The following is a 25,626-nucleotide window of genomic DNA, read 5'->3' as shown; positions in this document are numbered from 1 at the left end:
ATTAAGGCAAATTTTTGGCAAACAAGACTAGTTTAATAATTTTTGTTTATTAAAAACCACTGTATCTTCTCTTTTCTTCCATGTCAATTATAATACAAGCAAATATTTTTATTATGCTTGGGTATATTTTCCTAAACTTATACATTCTATTATGTTTAAATTATGAAAAATGTAAATATAACTTTATGTTTAACTAAATTGAATCATTTTATTCTCACAAACTACTTATTTCAACAGTAATTATATTCAGTAGTGTGTCAGCTTGAAGATAAATTCCCACATCTTTAGGTAACTAAAAATCTGAGAATTATGTTAAATGGAGTTAATTAACGGATAGCCATTCTATAGTAGGTTATTTCTAACTAAGGTACACTACACTAAAAAGCATTGACTACTAAACATATTTTCAAGGTTGTCTGTTTTTGCTTTCCTTTTTGGTTTTATACACTACAGAGATGCTATATATTTGGACCAGGTTAATGAAGAAGTTTATATTTGTCACTTAGGGAAACTGTATAAAGTATATGAGTGGCTGTTGAATGTCAGTGTGTGACAGACATTTTTCAATTATTCATTCTTCAGTTTTCTTCCTGAAATGGAAGTTAGTTACCTTGATTATAGTATTAATTAGTATAAATATTTGAGACTATATTAAGAGAAAGAGTAAAAGAGAAATATAACTGTACATTGTTGTGCTTTTCAAGAATTTTCAAAGATTCTGTTTTGTCCTAATATCGTGAATTCCATTCTGTTTATTTCCATCTCCAGACCACTTTACTCTCTTAAAACTTATTTAGGCCTCAAAGAACTTTGATTTTTATAGATTATAACTACTGATACTTACTATATTAGAAATTGAAACTGACAACATTTTAAAATTTTACTGATTGATATGAAAACAGTAATGATTTTATTTCATGTTAATGATATCTTTAAAAAATTGTTTGCAGGTACATAGTACGTGTATATATTTATGGATTACATGAGATACTTTGATACAGGCATGCAATGCATAGTAATGACATCAGGGTAAACAGGATATCCATCACCTCAAGCATTTATCTTTCGTATTTCAAACAATCCAATTATACTCTTTTTGTTATTTTAAAATGCACAATTAAAATTGTTTTTTTACTATAGTCACCCTGTTGTGCCAGTAAATACTAGGACTTCTTTATTCTTTCTATGTTTTTGTACCTAATAACCATGCCTTCTACACCCTGCTGCCCTGACTACCCTTCCCAGCCTCTGGTAGCCATCCGTCTACCCTCTATCTCCATGAGTTCAATTGTATAATTTTTAGCTCCCACAGAGAAGTGAATATATAGGATATTTGTCTTTTTGTGCCTAACTTGTTTCACTTAACATGATGACCTCAAGTTCCATCCATATTGTTGCAAATGACAGGATCTCATTCCTTTTTTTCTGGCTGAATGGTACTCCACTGTGTCTACGTACCACATTTCCTTTATTCATTTGTCTGTCGACGGACACTTAGGTTGCTTCTAAGTTGGCTGTTGTGAATAGTGCTGCAATAAACATGGAGTTAAGGTATCTCTTTGATATACTGATTTCCTTGCTTTTGGGGATATACCTAGCAGTGGGATTACTGGATACTATGGTAGCTTTATTTTTAGTTTTTTGAGAAACCTCCAAACTGTACTCCATAGTGGTTGTACTAATTTACATTCCCACCAACAGTGTATGAGGGTTTTTTCCCCCACATTCTCACTAGCCTTTGTTATTGCCTGTCTTTTGAATAAAAGTCATTTTAACTGGGTGACAAGATATTGCATTGTAGTTTTGATTTACATTTCTCTGATAATCAGTGATACTGAGCACCTTTTCATATATCTGTTTGCCATTTGTATGTCTTCTTTTGAGAAACGTTTATTCAGAATCTTTTGTCTACTTTTAATTTAATTATTATATTTTTCTATAGAGATTTTTGAGCTCCTTATATATTCTGGTTATTAATCCCTTGTTAGATGGGTAGTTTGCAAATATTTTACCTCACTCTGTGGGTGTCTCTTCACTTTGTTGATTGCTTCCTTTGCTATATGGAAGCTTTTTAACTTAACGTGATCTAATTTTTCCATTTTTGGTTGCCTGTGCCTGTGAGGTATTGGTCAAGAATTCTTTGCCCACTCCAATGTCCTAGAGAGTTACTCCAATGTTTTATTTTAGTAGTTTCATAGTTTGAGGTCTTAGATTTAAGTATTTAACCCATTTTATTTGATTTTTGTGCATGGTGAGATAGAGAGGCCTAGTTTTATTCTTCTGCATTTGGATATCCAGTTTTCCCAGCACCATTCATTAAAGGGACTGTCCTTTCCCTAATGTATGTTCTTAGACTCTTTGTCAAAAATTAGTTCACCATAGATGTATGTATTTATTTCTGGGTTCTCTATTTTGTTCTATTTTTCCATGTGTCCGTTTTTATGCCAGTACCATGCCATTTTGGTTACTATAGCTCTGTAGTATAATTTGAAGTCAGGCAATGTGATTCCTTCGTTTTGTTCTTTTTGCTTAGGATAGCTTTGGCTATTCTGGGTCCTTTGTGGTTCCATATAAATTTTTTTTTTATATTTCTGTAAAGAATATCATTGATATTTTTATAGGAATTGTATTAAATCTGTAGATTGCATTGGGTAATATGGACACTTTAACAATATTGATTCTTCCAATCCATGAACATGGAATATCTTTCCATTTTTTTGTGTCTTCTTCAATTTCATGCATTTAATGTTTTATAGTTTTTATTATGGAGATCTTTTACTTCTTTGGTTCATTCATAGATCTTTAATTTCATTTGTAGCTATTATAAATGGGATTACTTTATTGATTTCTTTTTCAACTTGTTCTCTGTTGACATATAAAAATACTACTGATTTTTGTGCATTGATTTTGTATCCTGCGATTTTACTGAATTTGTTCATCAATTCTAATAGTGTTTTTGTGGAGTTCTTAGGTTTTTCCAAACATAAGATCATATCATCTGGAAACAAGGATAATTTAACTTCTTCCTTTCCAATCTGAATGCCCTTTACTTCTTTCTCTTGTGTGATTCCTCTGCTAGGACTTCCAGTACTATCTTGAATAGCAGTTGTGACAATGGGCATCCTTGTCATGTTCCAGGTCTTAAAGGAAAGGCTTTCAGTTTTTCTCCATTCAGTATGATACTAGCAGTGGGTCTGTCATATATGGCTTTAATTATGTTGAGGTATGTTCCTGGTATCCCCAGTTTTTTGAGGGTTTTCATGATAAAGGTATTTTCAATTTTATTAAATGCTGTTTCAGTATCAATTGAAATGATCGCATAGTTTTCATCTTTCATTTTGTAGATATGATGTATCACATTGCTTGACTTGCATATGTTGAACCATTCTTGCACCCCTGGAATAAATCTCGCTTGATCATGATGAATGATCTTTTTAATGTGTTGTTGAATTCAGTTTGTTAGTATTTTTCTGAGGATTTTTGTATCAATATTCTTCAGTGACACTGGCCTGTAGTTTTCTTTTTTTTTAATGTGTCTTTGCTTTTGTTATCATGGTAATACTGGCCTTACAGAATAAGTTTGGAAATATTCCCCCTCCTCTGTTTTTTAGAATAGCCTGAATAGGAATGGTATTAGTTCTTTAAATGTTTGGTGAAATTCATTAGTGAAGTCTTTGGGTCCCAGACTTTTCTTTGCTGGAAGTTTTTTTTATTATGGCTTTGATCTTATTGCTTGTTATTGGTCTGTTTGAATTTTGAATTTCTTAATAGTTCAACTTTGATAAGTTGTATGTGTCTAGGAATTTGTCAATTTCTTCTGGGTTTTCCAATTTATTGGCATATAGTTGCTCATAGTAGCCACTAATGATCTTCAGAATTTCTGAAGTATCAGTTGCAATATCTTTTTCTTCATCTCTGATTTTATTTATTTGGGTCTTCTCTAATTTTTTCCTAGTCGGTCTAGCTAACGGTTTGTCAATTTTGTTTAACTTTTCAAAAAACAACCCCTTATGTTTCATTTATCTTTTGTATTGTTTTCTTTATTTCAATTTCATTTATTTCTGCTTTGGTCTTTATTATTTCTTTTCTTCTACTAATTTTGGGTTTGATTTGCTGTTGCTTTTCTAGTTCTTTAAGATGTGTCATTAGGTTGTTTACCTGAAGTTGTTTTTTTTTTTTTTTTTTGATGTAGGCACTTATAGCTGTAAACTTCCTATTAGTACTGGTTTTGTTCTCTCTTTCCCCTATGTTTTGATATGTTGTGTTTTCTTTATCATGTGTTTCAAGACATTTTTCATTTTTTTTCTTAATTTCTTCATTGCTCCACTCATCATTCAGGAACATATTGTTTAATTTCTATATAACTGTTAGAAATATATATATGTATTTGTATAGAAATTGGTTGCAGACAGCAACCAATCAGAAGCTGGAGTAAAGTTACAACTATGCAAAGGTCTGATTGGTTGCAAAAGGCAACCAGTCAGAGGTACTTTCAATTTCCCATCTGCCATGCAGAAAACATGGGGGTTCGCAAAGAGAGTAGTTTCTGGTCCTTTTGCTACTTAGGTGTGGAAAGTTAGAGTTTTCCTTTCAATTAGTTCTAGGAAGTCAGGGTGGGGCCTTAGGTTCCCTGCCTCCAAATCCTATTCTCCTGTCTCAAATGAATACTCTTGTTCCACGTATGTAAATAATCAGGCCAGAGTTAATGAAATCAACCTTATTTGGTAATCAGAATAATCTCTCTTTGAGAGGAAGAGTAAAAGAAATTTGAAATAAACGAAAAAGATCACCGGGTATCTCTCGCGGAAAATTTTGTACTATTTCGGCATACTCCTCCAGGTTTTCTGGTTCTAGCCATTAATTGTAAGGACTAGAGAACTCATGGCAATGCAAAGGGTTCTTTCTACAGACATGCAACTATGTTCTGTCTTGTGGAGGAACAGCCCTCCCTCACTATGGAAAGACTGTTTTGCATTCATTTGCAAGTTCATTTCAATATTCCCAAGCTAATACCATGGATGTTCTTCAGATTCTCCTTTGAACTACTTGTGACATCTGCATTGTTTCCTCATTTTGTTTAATGACTTAAATACAAATTTTGACATGTGTTCCTTGTATATCTGTATGAGAGTCATGAGTTCACCTTTCTTTTGAAAATTATTTAAACAATAGATAGTAAGCTATAATCATATTGTTTGATGTCTACACCTCGGCAAACATTTCTGCCATGAAGGTTACTCAGGAACAAATTTGTTTTCTCCTGGTCTTTTCTGCCCAGGGTCCATTTTTCATCTTCTGATAAAAGCAAAGCTACTTCTTCCCAAGTTTTAGTTCCTGTGTTTCCAGTGGGTTTCAGCCCCAGTAAAAGTTCATACTTCTAGGGGTGTGCATGATACTAAGACCTGGCTAATCCAAGTGTCACAGTCAGCCTGTCGACTGCATTTTGTAAGGGTTGATCAGTTGACCACAGGCAAGCCAGAGTCAGTGAGACTCAATTCTGGATTTTGGGTAGAGAAAGAAATTTCTTTCTGCTGGACTTAATGAAAGAACAAGCTATAAGCCTATAATACTGGTGACCCTCTAGCCACAGGATGGGAAAACCCAGCCTGAAGTGCGGCCATATAGAGGAAAATGGATCAAGAAAATGAGACAAGCAACCAAGTCGTGACAATTGTGTTTGAGCCAATAAACTGGTTTCTGTCATTTGTAAGAGTGCTGATTAATCCATTTCCGTAAAGTTAATCCATAGGATCAAAAGTATGCCAACTTAGAGCCAAAGGGGCTATCATTTTGAATTGATATTGTAGCAAGAAAGTTATTATTATTATTACTCTTTCAGTAAGTAGAGCAGAAAGAAAATTTTTCTTTCAAATCAAAATTCCAGAACTGAATCTTACTGACTCTGACTTGCCTGGCTTGCAACAACTGGATACCATTTGTAGTTGCAGTAGAGTGTTGAGTAGGGCATACCTATAGGAGGGTGCTTTTGAAACTTACTCAGAAGTGCTTTCTGGGCCGGCTCACTCACATTCTACCTTACTTACTCCATTAAAGTCCCAGCCATGGAAGGCTCTGGTGTCAAATCATAAGATCCCACTGTTGTGTTTTTTGTTTTGTTTTTTTTCTGCTGCAGGCATGCAGGAGGAACACAGACTTGGTATATTGTCAGCTCCTAGGAGGATGGACGAAGCCCCTGTAGAGCTGATTAACAGAAGCAATTTGGCTCTGGGTTTTACTCCAAAGCTAAATTCTAAATCAGAATCACAGAGGAATAAATATTTGATGTTAATGCAGGCCTTCTTTAATTGCACTGTAAAATTGTTTGGAAATTGTAAACAGACGGGGAACAAGGAGAACACAAAGTGGAAGGTGGATTTGGAGATCGGGATTGCCCATTAACACATTATGACCAATAAACCGGACTGTGGAGTGTAGAAAGGCACTTCACACTTAGATGCTTTTGCTGAAAGATGAGAGATAGAAAAATAAGATTTGACAGTGTCCCCCATAATTTTGCATGGATGGCTTATATAAGACATAGTAATTTTGGATGCAATTGTTTTTATAATGCTAATATTTTAAAGAATTACTGTTCAGGTTAGGGTTAATTGTATTCATTGAATTGTTTAACAAACAAGTTTTGAGCATCTTTGCTTAGGAACAAAGTAATCCTGTGTGTGTGTGTGTGTGTGTGTGTGTGTGTGTGTGTGTTGTGGGAGAGAATATTTTAAAAGTTATATGGTCAGTTTATTATATTGAAATTTTACCTACAAGTAGTTATGTTTCAAGCAGCACAATTTAACTTGTGGTATTGAGAAATCCAAGTAATGATGAATTCAGTAAAAAAATTTATTACACTTAAGAATTATATCCAGAAAATTATAATCACTTATAAAAGAAGGAGATATAAAGTCCATTTTACCTATATGCATGTTTTCCAAACTTGTCAGAGCCAAAATAATCTCCTAGGGTACTTGATAAAACGTGATGCATTTGGGGATTTTTTTTACCAAGTTCTTATTCAGAAAATTTTAGGAAACATTGCAAATGTGTCCACCTATACAATATTGCATATGTAAATACATGTGTTGATATTCATATACGCACATACATGTATGCATTCTTGCCTTTATGTAACAATAATGCTCCCTTGTAGTACAGGATAACTGTCTAAGATCTGTTACCTTCCTTGACCCACTTTTTTGAAGAGCACATAACATAATGCAAGAAGAATTAAGGACTCCTTTCTTTTTGCACGTATTTCTAACCGTAAATATATATAGATGACTTACATGTCTGTCTTCCCTAAATGATTATGAAATCTCTGATGATGGAAGCTCGTCTTATCCATCTCTATAACTCTAGGGCTTAACAAAGAGCTGGCACAAAGTCTAAACACAAATATTGGTTGATTATAATTATATTAAAATGTTAAATAGGAATGCACAGAGAGGAGTGGAAAGTCATGCTACAGAGTTGGGTAATAGATCGAAGTCAGAGAAGGCTGGGTTGGAATCCTCACTATCACCTAGTATTTGGTGACATGGGCAAGTTCCCTAACCTCTGGAGCTCCAATCTCCTTACCTGTTTGATGTGTGGGATTACAGTGCCCACCTCATGAGTTTGTTGTGAAGATTACATGTGTAAACCTACATAGCACCACATTATTCTTAGCAAATATTAGCTTTCTTTACCACCATCGTCAACTTTATTAGCTATTTTCATTCACTCTCTTTTTAAAAACAGAACTTAACAGTTATTCATATGTTGACACATTGCCTTGAATTCCAAGTCAACAAATATGTCAAACATTTTTGTTGCAGGCAAGGAAATGAACACAACCTCATAAAGGCTTCAGCAAAATTTAAGACATAGTCCCTCCCTCAGGGGGCTTTCAGAGGGAGCTTTTGGTTGAGTGGACTCAGTATGGTACACCTAGGGAGGAGGATCATCTTAAATAACAGAGGACTGATTGGGGGTGCGAATGACTGAGGGACCCCGATCTGCACTGCTGGGATGGGGGCTGGGGACTACCCAGGTCTCAGAAAACTATTTGTCATTTATTAGGGCATTCTTAATGCCAAACATCTGAGTAGAAGAGGGAGACTGGGATGTTTACATCATTCCTTCTACACTTGCATCTTTGGTGTCATATAGGCTCAACTCAGCTGGGGCCAACAGCAGATAAGGACTGAACCCTGTCTACTCTGAGGCTGGCTGTCCATGGGCACTGCCAACACCAGCATCTAGTGTACCTCCCTTTTGTGAAGCCTCTGGACCACTCACTGGGTCATAGAACCAGAGAGCATCAGTTGGCAAGATCCTCAGTGGACAGGGAGAGAAACTGAGGCCTAGAGGAAGAAAGGAACTTTCACATCAATATTTAGATAGATTCACAAAATTCAGATTCACATCAAAATTCAGATTCACAGCCCAGGACTCCTTTACAGTAAAGGGATAACTGAAATCTCAAGTTCTTTTTTTTTTTTACCAAAAATGGCACCAAGTAACATTTGCAAATAATAGTAGCAGGAATGCCATGAGTTTGGAGTCCTCAGCCTTGAATGCACATTAGAATCATATAAAAACTTTAAAAAGATATGGTTCTATTCCAGAACAATTAAATGTGAATGTTAAGGGGATAGAGGGTGTCTGGCTATTTCCAGATGTTCCCCTAGGCGATTCTGGTGCACAGTGAGGGTTGAGATCCAAGACTTTTAAGACATAGCTGTCATAGAATCCATGACATTTGATTTAATACCAGAAGTCGTACTTACTTTTAGAACACACCTGCTTTAAAGGTACTTAAAAAACAATGAGAAGTGTGTGAATATGCACCCTTCCTCATTGTCTGAGGCCAAGCCTCTCGCTTTGAGGCCAGGCAGGATCTCTCCTTTGATAGAATTGAAACGTCACCAAAATTTTATTATTTCTCCAGAAAACTCATCCCAAATTAGGTTCTCATTTTCCAGCTCAGTGTTTCCCACACCTTAGTCCACATCAGAATCTATCAGAAAGCTTGTTAGAACACAGATTGCTGGGCCCTAACCTCAGAGTTTCTAATTCTGTGGGTTCCAGGGGAAGCTGATACTGCTATGTTCCAGGGGCCATACTTTGAGAACCGCTAGTCTAGCTCATGCTCACTGCTAATAGCAATAAATGGAGGCCAGGCATGGTGGCCCACACCTGTGATCCCAGCACTTTGGGAGGAAAAGGTGGGAGGATTGTTTGAGCTCAAGAGTTCAAGACCAGCCTGGGCAACATGTAGAGATCCAGTCTCTACTATATATCTCTATATCTATCTATCATCTATCTATCTATCTATCTATCTATCTATCTATCTATCTAGATAACATATCTATCTATCTAGATATCTATCTATCTAGATAACATATCTATCTAGATATCTATCTATCTAGATAACATATCTATCTAGATATCTATCTATCTAGATAACATATCTATCTAGATATCTATCTATCTAGATAACATATCTATCTAGATATCTATCTAGATAACATATCTATCTAGATATCTATCTATCTAGATAACATATCTATCTATCTAGATATCTATCTATCTAGATATCTATCTATCTAGATAATATAATATATATGTGATATATATAATATATATATATCTGGGTGTGGTGGCACATGCCTATAGTCCCAGCTACTCTGGAGGCTGAGGCAAGAGGATTGCTTGAGCCTGGGAGGTTGAGGCTGCAGTGAGCTTTGATCATGTCACTCTACTCTAGCCTAGGTGACAGAGTGAGATATTATCTCAAAAAAAGAAAAGGAAGGAAGAAAGGAAGGAAAGAAGGAAGGAAGGAAGGAAGATGTCAATTATTTCAAAATAAAAGAAGTCAGAAAAAAACACTGAAAGATTTCAGTTGGTCTTAAAGACAAATGTTCGATACCTTAAGTAACCAGCAGTGACACTGTAAAAACTCCTCCTTTGAAGATTTTGAAAATGGGACCACTTGTAAGAGATGACTCCAATCTCTCCCAGTAGTAACCATGTCATCATCCAGCCACCTGCATCTGCCCTGCTTGGGTCTCCTTGAAAATACCCATAGAGCTCTGTCTGCCACTGGCTCACACTTCTGTATCTGCCATCAGGAGAGTTGCTGTGCTTTTGGCCAAATTTATAGAGAAAATAATGAATATAATGCAAATAGATTGTATGATTTTCTATAGTTGGTTTCTCCCGCCCACTTCCAAGTGAACTAGGTTCATATGTAAAATTGTCAGTAGGTATCTGACTTCAAAGAAAAGATAATTAAATCTGTCTACAGATGTAAGCATGATCATAGACGGGGTCTGTAGGATTTCTGTCTGCAGGGCTGTTTTAAAACACAGTGAAATAAAATATTGCTGTTTGTCTAACTTATGGACAAAAATATTTTAAATAAATAAATATTTCCTTGAGTCTCAGCTTACAACACAAGTGCATTTGATGTCGGGGCTGCTGCGTGCTGAGGCTCATAATGCTGGACTCTTGTTTGATATGATATTGTGGGAAAATTTAAAATCTCCCCTTCAGAATAAAAAAGTCAGTGTTTTGGAAGCGACAGGGGGATTTTGTGCCAAAGTATGTAACCATCTCCTGTGGAAGTATTTTAGGGACTGGATAGTTTTTCAACTAGATATGTATCGGTTTTAATTATAATGTTAAGTAGTTCTCCTATTTTGACTAGACATACTTATTATAAATAAGCCTGATTCATCTTATGAAATCTCACTCTGAATGATATTTCATAATCCAAGATAAGGATTGTAATTTGGTTTGAATTATCATAATGTGCTGGTCATCCTAAACGTTCCCCAAGTGGACTCCTTTCTAAGAGTACCATATGGACATTATGGCATGGTGATTTGCCCCTGTGACCCAGGAAGATGTTCTTGAAAAGTTGAAGGGCTAAGCCAGTCAAGATGGCAGACAGGCTGCCGTTTCGGGGGTCCAATATGTCTGGTGTGAATGTGCCTCTCATTGGCCAAACAATCTTGGGCAAGTCGTTTCACCTCTGTTGGCCTCATTCCCTCATTTGTTCACTGGGGATAATAACACTCCCCCAGTATGTGCTTCAGATAGGCTTTGTGGGCATGTGGACCTATGCAACCATAATTTAGTGCTCTTCTGGCACCGTCTTAAAATTCTTATGTTTTTTGCACTGAGTCACTCAAATTATGTAGCTGGTCCTGACATGGTATTGATGGAGTCAAATGTGGTGTCAAATATAAGACTCATGGTACACCATAAATAATACTTCTTCTCTCCTTGGGCTGTGGAATGACCTCATAAGCTGCCCCATCGTGTGTCATCAGCAATCTGAATACCCTGGCATGGATTTTGCACCTAGCCCCATGCTCCCAGCCTGGATTTCAAGATACAGGTGCTTGTTCTTGGGATGGAAGACAATGCCTGGAGGATATGCATGGGAAGTCACCTACTTTTAACTGCATACCATTCTGTTCTGTTTATGTTTTGTTCTATGCAAATGGTTACCTCTTTTAAAATATTATAAAGAAAAATGAAAAGATAACAGGGCTATGAATTCAAATCAGAATGTTCAGATAGATAAACAATTATTTTGTAGAATATTGATTCCCCAGTGCCAAAAAAGACCTTAAGTTTTCTCAAAGTGTTGCTGCATTTTTAAGTTAATTTTAGCCCCTCTTGCCTTCAATTTATACCACTGCTTATATTTTTTTAAATACAGTGACAGTGGTAATTTCTAGGTTGGAGAATGTCTTTCCCTTTCTTCTCCTACTTCTTTAACCACATCTTTCACACAGAATAGGTAACTCTTTCTACTCATCCCAAATGAGCAGAATGCCAAAGGAAATCAGAAGGATGTAATCCAAGCTGAGTGCAGTCATTTTGCAGAGCTATTTTACTGGATTAAATTCTCATGCTCGTGAAAGATGGCATTTTCATCTAAACAGAGGTTCTGGTAGAGATCCTGTGTATGGTGATGGGTTAGGGAGTTGGATCATTTGCCCCAGAAGTCTACTCAAAGTCATGGAAATTCAGGCAGAGCAAAAGGCACGGTTTTAACCTGCTTTATCTGCCAGAGCTTCAATGCATAGCCTATTCATATTGAACCCAATCATTTGCAAGTGAGCAAAACTGCATCCTCCACTTTCTGCATCTTTCATGACTCTGAGAACTTGCAAGGCCGAAGAGTGTGCTACAGCCGGCGTTGTTCTTCCATGGTTATTAACTGTGTCATTTGCACTTTTCACTTGCAAATTCATTTGCCATCATGCTCTTAGATTTTTTCAGTGTTTAAATGGATCTTAGAATCTGCAGAGTATCCAAGGATCAAATGAAACCCCACATTTAGATCCAATTCTCTTGTTTCCTATATCTCTCCTAATTTGAAGAGAGGGCTTCATAGTTGCTGTTTAAATCAAGTCACGCAGAGATTTTCCATCCATGGCCATAGATGTCTGAGGCTGCACCTGCTGAAGAGCCATTATCTAATCTTTCTGGGAAGTTTACACTCTCTCTAGTAAACCACTTCATGTTTACCCAGAACAGTGTTTTATGGTGTAAGAGATACTTTGCCTCTGAGTGTTAAAGCCACTTTGCACCTGGCATAAAGAAGAGAGTTTTGAAAGGAAGAGCGTTATGAGTTCGCTGAATGCCTTTCATGTGAAATTTCCTACAATTAAACATCAGATTTCTCCCACTCCCACTAAGCTTGAACAATCATTTCTTAAAACATCACATAGTTCAGGTTCTGAACATGAAGCCTCTCCGGCACTGATTTAATTGCCAGCTGACAAAGACCGAGACTACTTACAAAGGTGCCTCCAGACACCACAGAACCCAGGCACTGAACCGCAGCAGGAGAGGAATCTTATGTTGGTACCAAATCCCATCAAAATATTTGAGGAGTTGGGTTTTGATACAGACTTCAGGAAATCAGAGAAGAGCACACATTTTGTTAAAAGAGCTCTTTTGGTTCTACGGACACAGTTGCAATTTGCATCTCGGCATGGACTCCACTTTCATAAATAACCCTATGGGCAGCTTTTCCAGGCTGGGGGCAGGAAGGTGAGGAAAAGGGATGTCATTTGATGGCTATTAAAATTCCCAGTCTCAGAAGTTTGCAGAAGAAATGTGCATAGAAGTTTCCCCGTATTTGGAGCTACATTAATTCTGTCAATGGAGCAGAAAAGAAATCTGCAATCAAAAAAGATAAAGACTCTAAGGTAGTATTTCTTGAATTTGGGTGCAATGTAGAATCTACCAGGGAACTTTAAAAAATCCTGTTGCTTAGAAATACCAGATGATCTCAAAGTCTGGAAGTGAGGACTGGACAATGGTATTTTTTAGAAGTCCCCAGATAAGTCTAGCAGGCCACCATGACTGAGAACCAGTGGTCAGTGGGTTTTTGATGGGAGCTTCCCCAACTTACTGCCCTATGTGTGCCCAGGTATGATGTACAGCTCTGATAAAAGCTGGCCTCCCTCAAATTGGCCCAAGATAGAGGTAACAATCTCAATGGTTTATGGTGACAGTTAGTGCTCTGTGACCTGGTGACCATAGAAACTGTGACCCAAGTAGAAGAATGTAAAGAAAGCATGAGGTCCCAGAGGAGAGGAATCATGGGGGAATATCTACAAAATTAAGACTTATAAATCACTAGGATTTAGATGGAGGAGATAAGTAATTTAGATGTCATAAAGCATCTATTGTAAAATGTTTGCCCCTCTCCAAAATGAAAAAAACAAACAACATCAGAGAATAAAAGTAAAAGTAACTGCGGTGGTGTTTTTTGTTTTGTTTTGTTTTGTTTTAGATGGAGTCTTGCTCTGTCACCAGGCTGGAGAGGAATGGCACGATCTCTGCTCACTGCAACCACTGCCTCCCAGGTTCAAGCAATTCTCCTGCCTCAGCCTCCCGAGTAGCTGGGACTACAGGCACATGCTGCCATGCTCGGCTAATTTTTTTTTTTTTTTTTTTTTTGGTATTTTAGTAGAGTCAGAGTTTCATCATGTTGCCCAGCCTGGTTTCGAACTCTTCAGCTAAGGCAATCCGCCCGCCTCAGCCTCCCAAAGCGCTAGGATTACAGGCGTGAGCCACCGCACCCGGCCTGCAATGGCATTTATTAATATCTCTCTGTCACTCTGACTGTGTGCCTAAAATTTTACAGGGATTCACTTTCTGCCTAGAATTCTACATTTATGAAAAAGAAAGGAGAATGTGGGAGGAAAAAAATTATTCAATGCTGTCCACACCCTATTTGTTGAGTGCTTCAATGAGAGACCAAATCAAAGTAAATTTAAGAAAAAATTATTTAATGAGTAAATAAATTCTTCTCAAAATAATGGATCTTCTTTCTTTTGCTGATCCATAATAATAAGGAAAGACAGGTGTTTAATTTTAAACACAGCTGTTGTTATAAAATTAGCAGAAAGGGTGACTTGGTCCTATTTAATTTGCAAACTACAATTTGGAAAATCATTTGGGATTTTCATTTCACCTCAAGACTCTCCAAGCTACAGAGATAGGGTGAGCTCTCTAAATGGTGGAATTTGAAAAATGATTTAGAGATGGGATTGGAATTGCTCATCCTTTCATGCCCCCAAATAATGGCCACTTCAGTCATATAATTGGAATCGTGTGTCTGTCTCCTTATCTTCTTTTAAATCTCCAATCCTTTTGCCCTCCTTCTAGAATATCTTCAACTCTCTGTTCTCCTCTGCACAAAACACAAAGGAAAAATGTGTTCCTGAAATTGGCATTTGGTTCAAGATCTTAAAAACAAAATGAATGCCTAAAAGAAAATTAAAGGCTTCAGAAGCACTATGTTTTCATTTTCTACTCACTCCTGTGCTGCCAGTTGGACCTGGAATTTCTAAAGTACTCCATAGTGCTTGGTTTTTCAAGAGTCCTAGCATCTCTAGGGATGATGCTACATATTTCCTTAGGCAAAGACTGTTGAATTTTGAATGACCTAGGAGGCCACAGGGACCAGTGTCTCACACTCAATGATCTGAAGGATTCCTTGTCCTGGAAAATACCATTCCCTGTCTGCTCCAGAAATTCAGATAGAGATTAATTTCTCTAATATGGCATTGCATTGTCTTTTGGACATATACACTAAGGAAAATTCCTTCTGCCTCTCCTTAATTCAGAAAGAAGGGAAAAAATTAAAATCCACAGTATCTTCTTCTAACATTAAGTAATCTTAAAATCTTTTTTTAATTTAAAAGGTAGTAATAAATCTACATCCCCGAACTGAATTATTTGCACAAGCCCTGGAATTCTAAACCTCTGCGGGCCTGGAATCTGGGGCAATTACACCTAAGGGCCAGACCTGCAGTAATGCCCCAAATTACTTTCTGGAGGGGGTGGCCAGGGGGTTCCCATTATTTTAAAGTTAAGACTTCAAACCAAATGTTTCTCTCTTTATTGATCTTCTTTCATCTCCCTTCATTGCATTTCCTGTTTGGCTTTTACCTCTTCTTCTCTTTTTTTCCACCCTGGTGGTGAACACCCTCAAATTGGTGATTGAAGACCTTGAAGGTGCTGTTTACAAAGGCTGTTAATGCCCCTGTCCTCATTTCCTGTGTTCCTGCCAACAAGCCTGACACAAAGCCCTCCTCAGTAGACACACTAAAATATTGGAGAGGCCCCACTGAGTTTCTCAGTTTGCAGATAGCTTACAGTTGAGGACCAAAGGCGCCTGTTCTTTCCTCTGGCGTGGAAGGCTCCCTTTTGTAGCTATTAGAAGAGATATTTTAGAATCAGTGAATTATGAAGCTGGAAGGGATTTCACAGATCTATGGGATCCAGAAGAATCCACTCTTCCTGGTAAGACTTGACGATGGAGCTCAAGGGATTAGAGAACCCCTGGCATCATGTGCAAATTATGCATGGATGTGTACACATGCACTTCCTTCCGGGGAGAGATGCTGTGGCCTGAACAGCTTAAGAATCACTGATAGTCCCATGCCCTCTTCTCTTTAACAGATAAACCATTAGGAATCAGCTGAAATGCTTTCTCCCAGTTTCATATGATCTCTTTTTCCTGCCATGCTTATCATTAATTGCCTATTTTGGGGTCTTAAATTGACCTATGTAGCAAAATTACCCCCATCTTAGGGTGCATTCATCTCTAAAATAGTGATGTTTTGTTTGAATGGAGCTTTTCAACTCCTGAGAAAGGAAGAATAGGACGAGGGCCAGACAAATGGGCTCTAGAACCAGCCAGATCTGAGTTCAAACCCAACTCAGTCACTCTTAAGCAAAGAAAACTTTGGTAGATTTCTTGACATTTTAAGGCCTGCATTTCTTCATCAATGTAAAAAAGAGAATAATAGTACCTCAGAAAAGAACTTTCATCTAAGGAATGTGAGTCCTTTTAAATAATCAGGCCCAGAGAGACATTAAAATGAGACAGCAGTCGTGTCCTGCTTCCCCCTTGAGCCATGTATTCATCTCTTGAAACTGCACAGGAAACTATAAATTAACCTAATAATATGGTACTGGATGCTGTACCCACACCCTACAGCCTCACAATGTATAGCCAATCACTAATCAATGTTATTTCTGTAAACCAATGAGAATTTCTGACAAACAATTTTGTATAAACCCACTCACAGTCCCCCTTTTTTGCCTTTAAAAATCCACTTGTAACTGCTCCTAATATAATCAGAGTGTATATTCAGGGCAACTTGAATCTAAGCTCCCAGGTTGCAATCCTCAAGCTTGACCCAAATCAGATTTCTACTTATATTGATTTTGCTTCAACTTCTTCCTTTTAGGTCGACATACCTATCTCATTAGACTATCATAAAAATTAAATGAGATCATGTGTTTCACTGCCTAACATGATATTCAATAAATGTTAATCCCTTTCTGTTTGACTACTGTTATGTCAAGGTGAAAAAAATCGATAATATATACTCATGCAAAACATTTTCATGGATGCACCCAGAATCTGAAAGAATTCCAAAAAAAAATTTTAGGAAAACACATCTAATTATGCATCTAAGCACCTCAATTGTTCAAGTTTTACCAGTTATAGTAGGTCATTCCAAGGGAGGCATAGCAAAATTGGCCCTGAGTTAGGCATGAGTCCTCCTGTGGCTGTCTTCATGCTCTGTTCAAAGCAGATGATAAAGCCAGTCTGTGAACATGATGTTACAATAGAAAGAAGTTTGATTCTGCTCTAAGTGATAATTTTTGAAGGTAAACCATTCATCAACTTTGGTATATTATTACTAGAAATAAACTTCTTAGTAGCATGTCATAGAGAAAGCCACTATTATTGTCATCATCATCATCGTCATCATTTTAACTGACTGTTAATGCACCGTTTGAGAATCACTGTAGAAGATTATCTTTGACATCCTTTTTCCTTTTTGTCTTCCTAAAGACAATTATGTTTGTATTAAATAATTCAAGATAGTTATATTGAATTTTAAGAATAAGGAAAATAATAAAGTATATATTTGTATATTCATCAACCTATTAAGAAATAGATTAGCAATGTGTTTGGTACTCCCATATTCTAAATGGTGCGTGATCATTCTCTTGTTGTCCCTTGTGTTTCTAATCTGTTCAGTTTTGTATGTTTTTGAGCAAAAGTATTTTTATATTAGGTAATCAGCTGTGACTTTATTCCCGCAGCATTGTATCTTGAACTTCATCAATGTTAATGTTTAGCTATCCACAAAAAATGATTAAAGCCATAAAAATATAATTTGTCTCCAGAGTTTTCTATAGATTGGTTGTAGTTTTACTCAAAATCCCAATGGAAGTTGAAAGTCAACTTGCTTTCCAAATATATATGGAAAAGTAAAAGGCCTAGATTTAATCCTATGTATTTTACTTTAAATTGCTGTTGTAAATAATATTTTTGTTGCATTTTCTAACTGTTGATGGTGTTTATAAAAGCTACCGACCTCTATATATTGGCTATTTTGAAACTGGCAACCTTGCTAAACTCTTTAGCCTTCATAATTTTTGGTAGATAATTTCAGCTTTCCTATATAGACAAACTACATCGTCTACATAGCATGGCATTTTTATTTGCTTAATAATCCTTCCATATATGTTTTCTCCTGTCTTACTTCGCTTTCTAGACTCTGCAATGGAATGTTGGCTAGAAATTGTATTAGGAGCTGGCCTTACCTTCTTTGTGATCTTAAATAGAAGTCATTTGTCACTTCAACATTCAGTAAAATGCTTGTCTTAATTTTTTTTTAAATACATCCTTTGTCATATTAAGAAGTTCCTCTTTTTTCCTGAGCAGTTTTTAACTAAATGGACAGTAACACATATTGAACACTTATTTTCTGCATCTAATAAGATGATCATGTAGTTTCTCTCCTTTAATTTATTAACATGGTGAATAATTCCTTGATTTCCAGATGTTAATTCAAGCTTGAATTTCAGGGATAAATCCGACTTGTCATGATGAATTATGTATTTTATGCATAACTAGATTCTGTTTGCTAGTATTTTGTTTAGGATATTTGCTTTTCGTTAGTGAGATTGGCCTGTGTTTTTCCTCTATCATATTTTCTTTGACTGGTTTTGGAATCACAACTTACTAGTCTCATAAAATATGCTGAAGAGGGTTTTTTTTTTTATTCTTCTCTGGAAATTTTTGTGTTTGTTTGGAACTCACCAGAAACCTGTTCGGAACTGGAATCTTTTTAAGGAACATTGTCTAACTATGGATTCAATTTATTTAGTGATTATGACTGTTCTAATTTTCCATTTCTTGGAGTGAAAGTGATAGGAACAACATGTTTAGCCATTTGAAATTGTTTTTTCCCACTTTTCCTCATTCTTATTAACACTTATTATTAACTTTCCTTTGATTATGGTTGTGACATAGTATCTCATTGTAACTTTGATTTGTATTTCCCTGATGGCTAGAGATGTTAAGAATATTTCCATGTGCTTATCAGCGATTAGTACAACTTTTGGAAAAATGTCTATTCATATGTTTTGTCCACTTATCAGTTGGGTTATTTGTCTTTTATTATTGAGTTGCAAGCTTTCTTTATAGTCTAGATAGAAGTTCCTTATAAGATATCAGATATATGATTTGCAAAGTATATATTCCATTCTGTGGGTTGTCTTTTCACTTCATTTTTAAATTGTATATATTTATGAGGTACAATTAAGTGTTAATGCATGTTAACTATTATTGTTGATCAGTTGTTGATTATGTGATTCACATGACAGTATGATGTAAACTTTTAAAAACTGTTAGTACTAGCAAAAAGAAAAACAATGCATGGCCAGTTTTCAAAAATTTTTAGTGAGTGTCATTTAGTGTACTGTTTTAAATTTGAGGATTCATTCATCTATTTAGGTCCCTTAGACCAGGCTTATTGAATATGCTGTCCAAATATTCTACAATTAAAAAAATATTTTGGCTGCTTCATTTATCACTTATTAAGAGGATGTTAAAATTCTTCACAATTATGCTGGATTTTATTAATTTCTCCTGAGAGTCTAGCTTTTTTATTTATGTATTTTGAAGCTATGTAATAAGCACTTATAATTTTAGAAGTTTTGTGTAAGATTCTTATTAACTTGACCCTATTATTCATATGGCAGTTATTATCTTTATCTCTGGTAAGTTTTTTGCCTTAAATTCTAATTTGTCTGAAAGAAAGATAGCCTCACAACTTTCTTTTTGACTTGCTTTTGTTGGGAATATCTTTTTTTATCCTTTCACTTTCAAACTTTCTATATTCTTATATTACAGATATGTCTCATAAAAACAGCATACATCTGCATTTTGCTTATATTGTTTTAATCTGGTTTGTCAAGCTTTTTAAGTAGGGAATAAATTTAGTACATTTACATTTATTGTGATTACTGATATACTTGTATTTATTTTTACCATCTTGTACATGCTTTTTATTTGTTCCATTCTTTCCTGTTTTCTCCTCTGTGTCTTCCATATTTTTGTTTCCCCCATTAATTCCATTATTTCATTCATTGTTTTGTAAATTATGCATGCTTCCTCTTTTTTAAAACTGTAGTGGCAACTCTAAGGTTTTTGCACGCATACTTACAAAACCTAGAGTTAACTAATATCTGTATTTTTCTCCTAAAATTTTAGAATGCTACAAATCCAGTCAACACCTTCCAACTGTAATTTTTCTAGTATTTTGTATATATTTTAATTTCTCAAAATAGCATTATCATTTTTAATATGGCTAATGCTTACCTAAATTTAAATTTAAATACAAATTCCTCTTGCTTCATAGCAAAACATATTTTTTCTTAATTGATAATCTTTTAGTGTTAAACTCAATTTCTGTTTAATTGAGTATGTCTTTATTTTGCCTTCATTCTAGATAGCTGCACGTTGCATGCAATTTTAAATTGACCATTTTTTTTTTTTTTTTTTTTTGCGTACTGAAGATTTTATCTCATTGTCTTCTATGTCACTCTTGAGAAGTCAGTTGTCAGTTCAATTGTTTTTCCTTATAGATAATTTGTTCTCTGCTTGAATTTAAGATCATTTATAGTTTTAGTTTTTGTTATAAGGTGACTGCATATAGTTTGGGGTGGATCCTTGTGTTTCGTAAAATCTGAAGTCTTGTATCTTTCATAAATTTTGGAAAAGTCTCAGCCTTTAAATATTGCCTCTCCCTCAGTTTCTCATTTTGTTTTTTGGGGGAACTTGGTTAATCATATGTTGGACCTTTTCTTTCTTTCCTCGTAACCTCTCTTGTATTTCCTATTTCCTTGTCACCCCGTACTGCATTCTGCATAATTCCTTCTGATTGAGAATCCAGTTCACAATATCTTTGGCTATTTAGAATTTACAGTTAAAAACATCCATTAAGTTTTTAACTTCAAGTATTATATTTACTTTTTCAGTCTTAGAAGTTCTATTTGGTACTTTTTCAAATCTACTATATCATTAGTATCACCTCTTACATCTAATTCATATTTTAATCTCCTCTTATATTTTCTAATTATAATAAACATATTTTGTTTACATTTTGCATTTTGTTATTTCATTACCAAAGGCTTCAGTGTTGTGATTATGGCTTTTATTTCTGTAAGATCACCTTCCATTTGTTGCTTGTGATTTTTAGCTGTGAGCATATACTTGGAATTCTGTTTCTGCAGAGCATATTTGATTTTCTTCTGCTAGTTGTCTGGGAGCTCCATAAACCTGCCACCACTTTAAAATAATTTTTCAGCTTGAGGAATTTTCAAACAACAATGAGAGCAGTTTCATGGTTAAAAATTATTTCTATCCAGTTTCAAGGTGGAGACAGTGGAGTCCAGTTTCCGTGATGCTTCCTGGTGTGATATGTGTGTATGTGGAATGCTTCTCTTTCACCCTTACAGGAAGGATGAGGTGCAATGGTGTCTGTTCGTCTTCCATGTCTTGTGCCCTCTGTAGCCATTTAGAAATCAAAAGCCAATTTGAATACTACCTTCCTTCTCTAGATGTGTCTTTTCCTTCTCTAGATTTGTCTTTTCCTTTTGTTTTCTTCTCCCTGAGGATTCTTTGCTTAAACAAAAATGCAGAGCTCAGTAATGCATTAGAAAATACAAGAAGTTTTTTTCCCATTTTTTTAGCTGTCTTTTTTTAATTGTGTGAACATCTGTGTGGGGTGTGTGTGTGTGTGTGTGTGTGTGCAGTGGGTAATCTACTCTGTCATATTTATAGAACCAGAAAGCCAGAAAGACTATTGTTCTCTATACCCCTTTATCTTTTTTGAAAGTATGCCTTCCACTACAATGTTTGACATTATTTTCTTATACCTCATAGAAACATGCTCATGTATTCTCATTCTCAACACTATTCATTTTTTAAACAATTTTAGTTTATTAAGCTGTTTTTGCATTCTAAGTCCATGGGAAGACCAAAAAAAGTACTGATTAGAAACAAAACTGAAATGCCCTATTATGGCATCAAAGAAACAAAAGAGGAGATGATACAGGGTAATATAAACTGCATACCAATATCATGAGCCCTCACACCAGGTTTCTGTTTAGGATGGATAATTTGCTTCAATGAAACAAATTAATGGAGAATTATAAACAATAGCTTTACAATGAACTTTTAGCCATTAGTAATTTAGAGTTTGGGACAATATTTATGTGCCCTTCTTGGAGACATTATACAATACTGGCCCAGATCATGGACTCTGGAATCAGATGGGCTTGGGTGTGAATCCTTTATTCAGTGGTTTGACCGCTGTAAGCCTCAGTTTCCCATTCTGAAAAAGGCAGAGATTAGCACCTACTTCATAGGGCTATTTTGACAATAGGCAAACTGTATTTGGCAATAATTGACAAGTACTTACCACAGTTTATGACACATTGTGAAAACTAAAAAAAAAAAAAAAAAAAAATCGTAAGTTCTATCATTGTTGTGATTCAGTACTTTTGTCCAGGATGAAGTGATACAGCCAGTCAGCACTTTCCAATATGAGCCAGCCATTCAGAAGCCAGGATCAATTTCCCCTAAACCCACACAAGTGGATAAGGGTGCCCCAAAGGATGCTGGGGAATCCCCCAAACACTCCTGGAATAAAAGTGTTTTCAATTCATAATACGAAACAGCCATATTATGTAACATTGTGCTTGGAAGGAAGAAAATAATTGAAGGGAATTTCAAAAACAAACATCTAGATCACATCCCAATTTCCAAATATTAGGAACCACTCCTACACAGACAGGAGGAACAAGTTGATGTCTCAGTATTTAAGGGAGCCTATGTTAAGCAAAGAAAAGGGTCAGATTTCTACTGTTGAATGACAAGGCTAGTTTGAAGAGCATAGCAAAATGTATGTTAAGAAATAGAGCGGCCTAAAGTGTGTTTAATTGTTGGATGCTAAAAGCATGGCAATATATGTGTGCCAATAGTGCAACTTGATCCAAACTACATTTGGGCTGAGTCTGTAATAAATTGTCAGAGCTGGCCTTTGCATTCACTTAAGCTAATACTGAGTGTCTCCTTTCTACAAAGTAAATCACAGTGGCTTTGTTACTTTATTTTCCATCTTGTGTATAAGTAAACTGCAGGATCAATTGGGAGGTAGAATCAATCTGCTATTTATTACCTTGAAATGTGACACCCTATTTTAAGTGCCCTATTCCCTTATGGCTTCACTTGAGAACAGTATTATGTCCAAACAATATAGAAACCAGCTTTACAGCTCCTGGTTTTTTTTTTACTTCAGCCCGGATGGATTTACATTGTATACAACTTTCAGAACCTAAATAACTTACTTAGTGGATTTTGAAACAAGCATGTAAAGGAGGAAGAGTCCTTTGCTTTTTTTTACTTTTTTATCTTAAATCTTAGCAGAATGAATTCATGACCAGAGCATTTTTTTAACTTTTTTTTTTTTTTTTTAAAGCAGTACTCCCATTGACCCACTGATCGCAGCTTAACGTTCCAAAGAAAATAAATAAAAATCTCATGTCTAGGGAAAAGAGTTAGGCTTCATGGGGATTCTGTCATCTTGTCATTATACTTTGCAAAGAAACCTTGGTCTCTAATTTATGGGTTTCAGAAAGAATGCCTCCTCACACTGCTGGAAGGTTGAAAGGGCAAGAGATCTGATGTATATCAGGAAGGTTAAACCTAATCTCTGTGACCTGCCACCCGCCTTTCCTGATTAAAACATGAGGGACTGGGGCCCAGCAAAGACCCCCCTCTCTAAAGCACAATCCATATCTTAGTCCCTGATCTGAGTCCTCGGTATTGGCTTATTTCAAAACACTCATTATTTGGCTTGCTGGTGACTACACCAAACGTCTCTACTAAGTGTGATAAAACATTTTTAAATGCCCCAAACTGAGTTAGATGAAATTGAAGGGACACTGGCAGTAATGAAAGGCTGGTGACAAGCTTGATCCCCATAAATTTGGATTTTATTAGGGCTTAAACTTAAGGTTAACCAGGAAGCAAAGGAAATAAAAAGCCTAAAACTTTAAAGGTGGTCTGAGAAAGATCGTGGCAGCATCTCATTATCTCCCTACCTGAGATGACAGCGGAAAGGTCTTCTTTTCTTTCTTTCCTTCTTTCTTTTTTTTCTTTCTTTCTCTCTATTTTCTTTTTTCTTTCTTTTTTTCCTTTCTTTTCTTCAGATCCTTCCTTCTGTTTTCTTTCTCTTTCTTTTTCTTTCTTTCTTTCTCTTCTTCTTTCTTTTCTTTATTTCTTCTTTCTTTCCTTCTTTTCTTTCTTCCTTCCTCCCTCCCTCCCTCCTTTCCTCCCTCCTTCCCTCCCTCCTTTCTTTCTTTCTTTCTCTTTCTTTTTCTTTCCTTTCTTTCGTCTTTCTTTCTTTCCTGTCTCTTTGCCTTTCTTTCCTCTTTCCTCCCTTTCTGCCTTCTTGCCTTATCTCCTTTTCTTTCTGTTTATAAATGTGTACAATTCATATGTATACTTTCTTAAACCTTTCAAGCTCAGTAGTGTCTGATATGGTATCCATCCAGGGCTTCTTAGAAAATAAACTTCAAAAGAAAAGATGATTTATTTCTTTATAAAAGTAAATTAATTAATATTAATTACACTGATAGTTCAGGATACAACTAATCTCAACTTCCCTTTATCCCTCATTAAGCCTGAACTGTATATTCTAAGCTTTTGGCATCAACTCCTGTGAATCAAAGCCTGTAGGACAAAGCATAAATAAAAATATCATTAATATGTATGTTGTGATGAAAATTTAAGGCTGAGCACAATTGTGTGTGGGTATGAAAAAGTTCCTCCTCTCCTCTTCGTTCCTTCAGGCCCTCAAAAACTTGTCTACAACAGTTGATATGTTCCAGGATTTATAGGAAAATTTATTATCTTAAAGATAAAATAAAATTTTACATTGTATACAGCCTAGGACAGACTTTGAGAATAAATGTAATTCTCTTAAATTATAAGGAACCATAACTTCTGGGTAGGTTCTTGTATCATCGCCACGTAACCTTCAGTTAACCTGAAAATCACAAGGGACTTTAGATTCTAAACAATAAAGTTAGAGAGAGACTTATATCCAGAGGGACTAAATTCATAGGTTTACTTAAAGACAAATGGAGAGTGGGGGTTGGGAGATGGACAGAAAAATGGACAAGAAAACTATTCATTTCTTATCACAGTCAGCCAGTGTTAATTAAAACATCATTGCAAATGTATATCAGCAAGGAAATTTCTGCTAGCTCAGGAGGCAAGTGCCTATATAATCATAAAGATATCTTGGTTATTTATCTGCTGTTTGGATCTTATCCTTTGCCTCAGCAAGCAAGTCCTTCTTCACCCCCCTTCCCTGCCCTCATTTTATTACAGACCCTCTGTATATTCTACCATAAAGAGGAGGGAAACATATGGGCTGTTGTTTGAACTTCTGTAATGAATCCTTCCAATATACTATTTCCTTCAAAAGTTATTTTTAATTTTATTGCAGTCTGTTTGTGTATTCCCCCAACAATCACTCGGACAATATTCGTATTGGGAAAAAATGGCTTTGGAGGGCTCTTGCGTCTGCGAATACTTCTGATTTATATGGAATGCCTATGAAGGGTGCTGTTGTGTGGCTGGGCCTCCCTGCCATGCTGGTGGCTTCCTTCAACAGAAGAGAGAGTCTGGTGGCTTCCTTCCCAGGGCCCTGGACT

At 35.9% G+C, this 25,626-nt stretch overlaps 1 long non-coding RNA gene across 1 annotated transcript in view; it reads left to right on the top strand.

The window, feature by feature from the left end:
* LOC134738569 (uncharacterized) overlaps nucleotides 1-25,626 on the top strand; it is a 65,347-nt gene that overhangs the window by 15,451 nt on the left and 24,270 nt on the right. The gene's annotated exons all lie outside the window — the stretch shown is intronic.

This window comes from Pongo pygmaeus, chromosome 18 (assembly GCF_028885625.2).
Source record: "Pongo pygmaeus isolate AG05252 chromosome 18, NHGRI_mPonPyg2-v2.0_pri, whole genome shotgun sequence".
Taxonomy (NCBI): Eukaryota; Metazoa; Chordata; class Mammalia; order Primates; family Hominidae; genus Pongo; species Pongo pygmaeus.
This window is presented reverse-complemented; position numbering and strand designations above follow the sequence as displayed.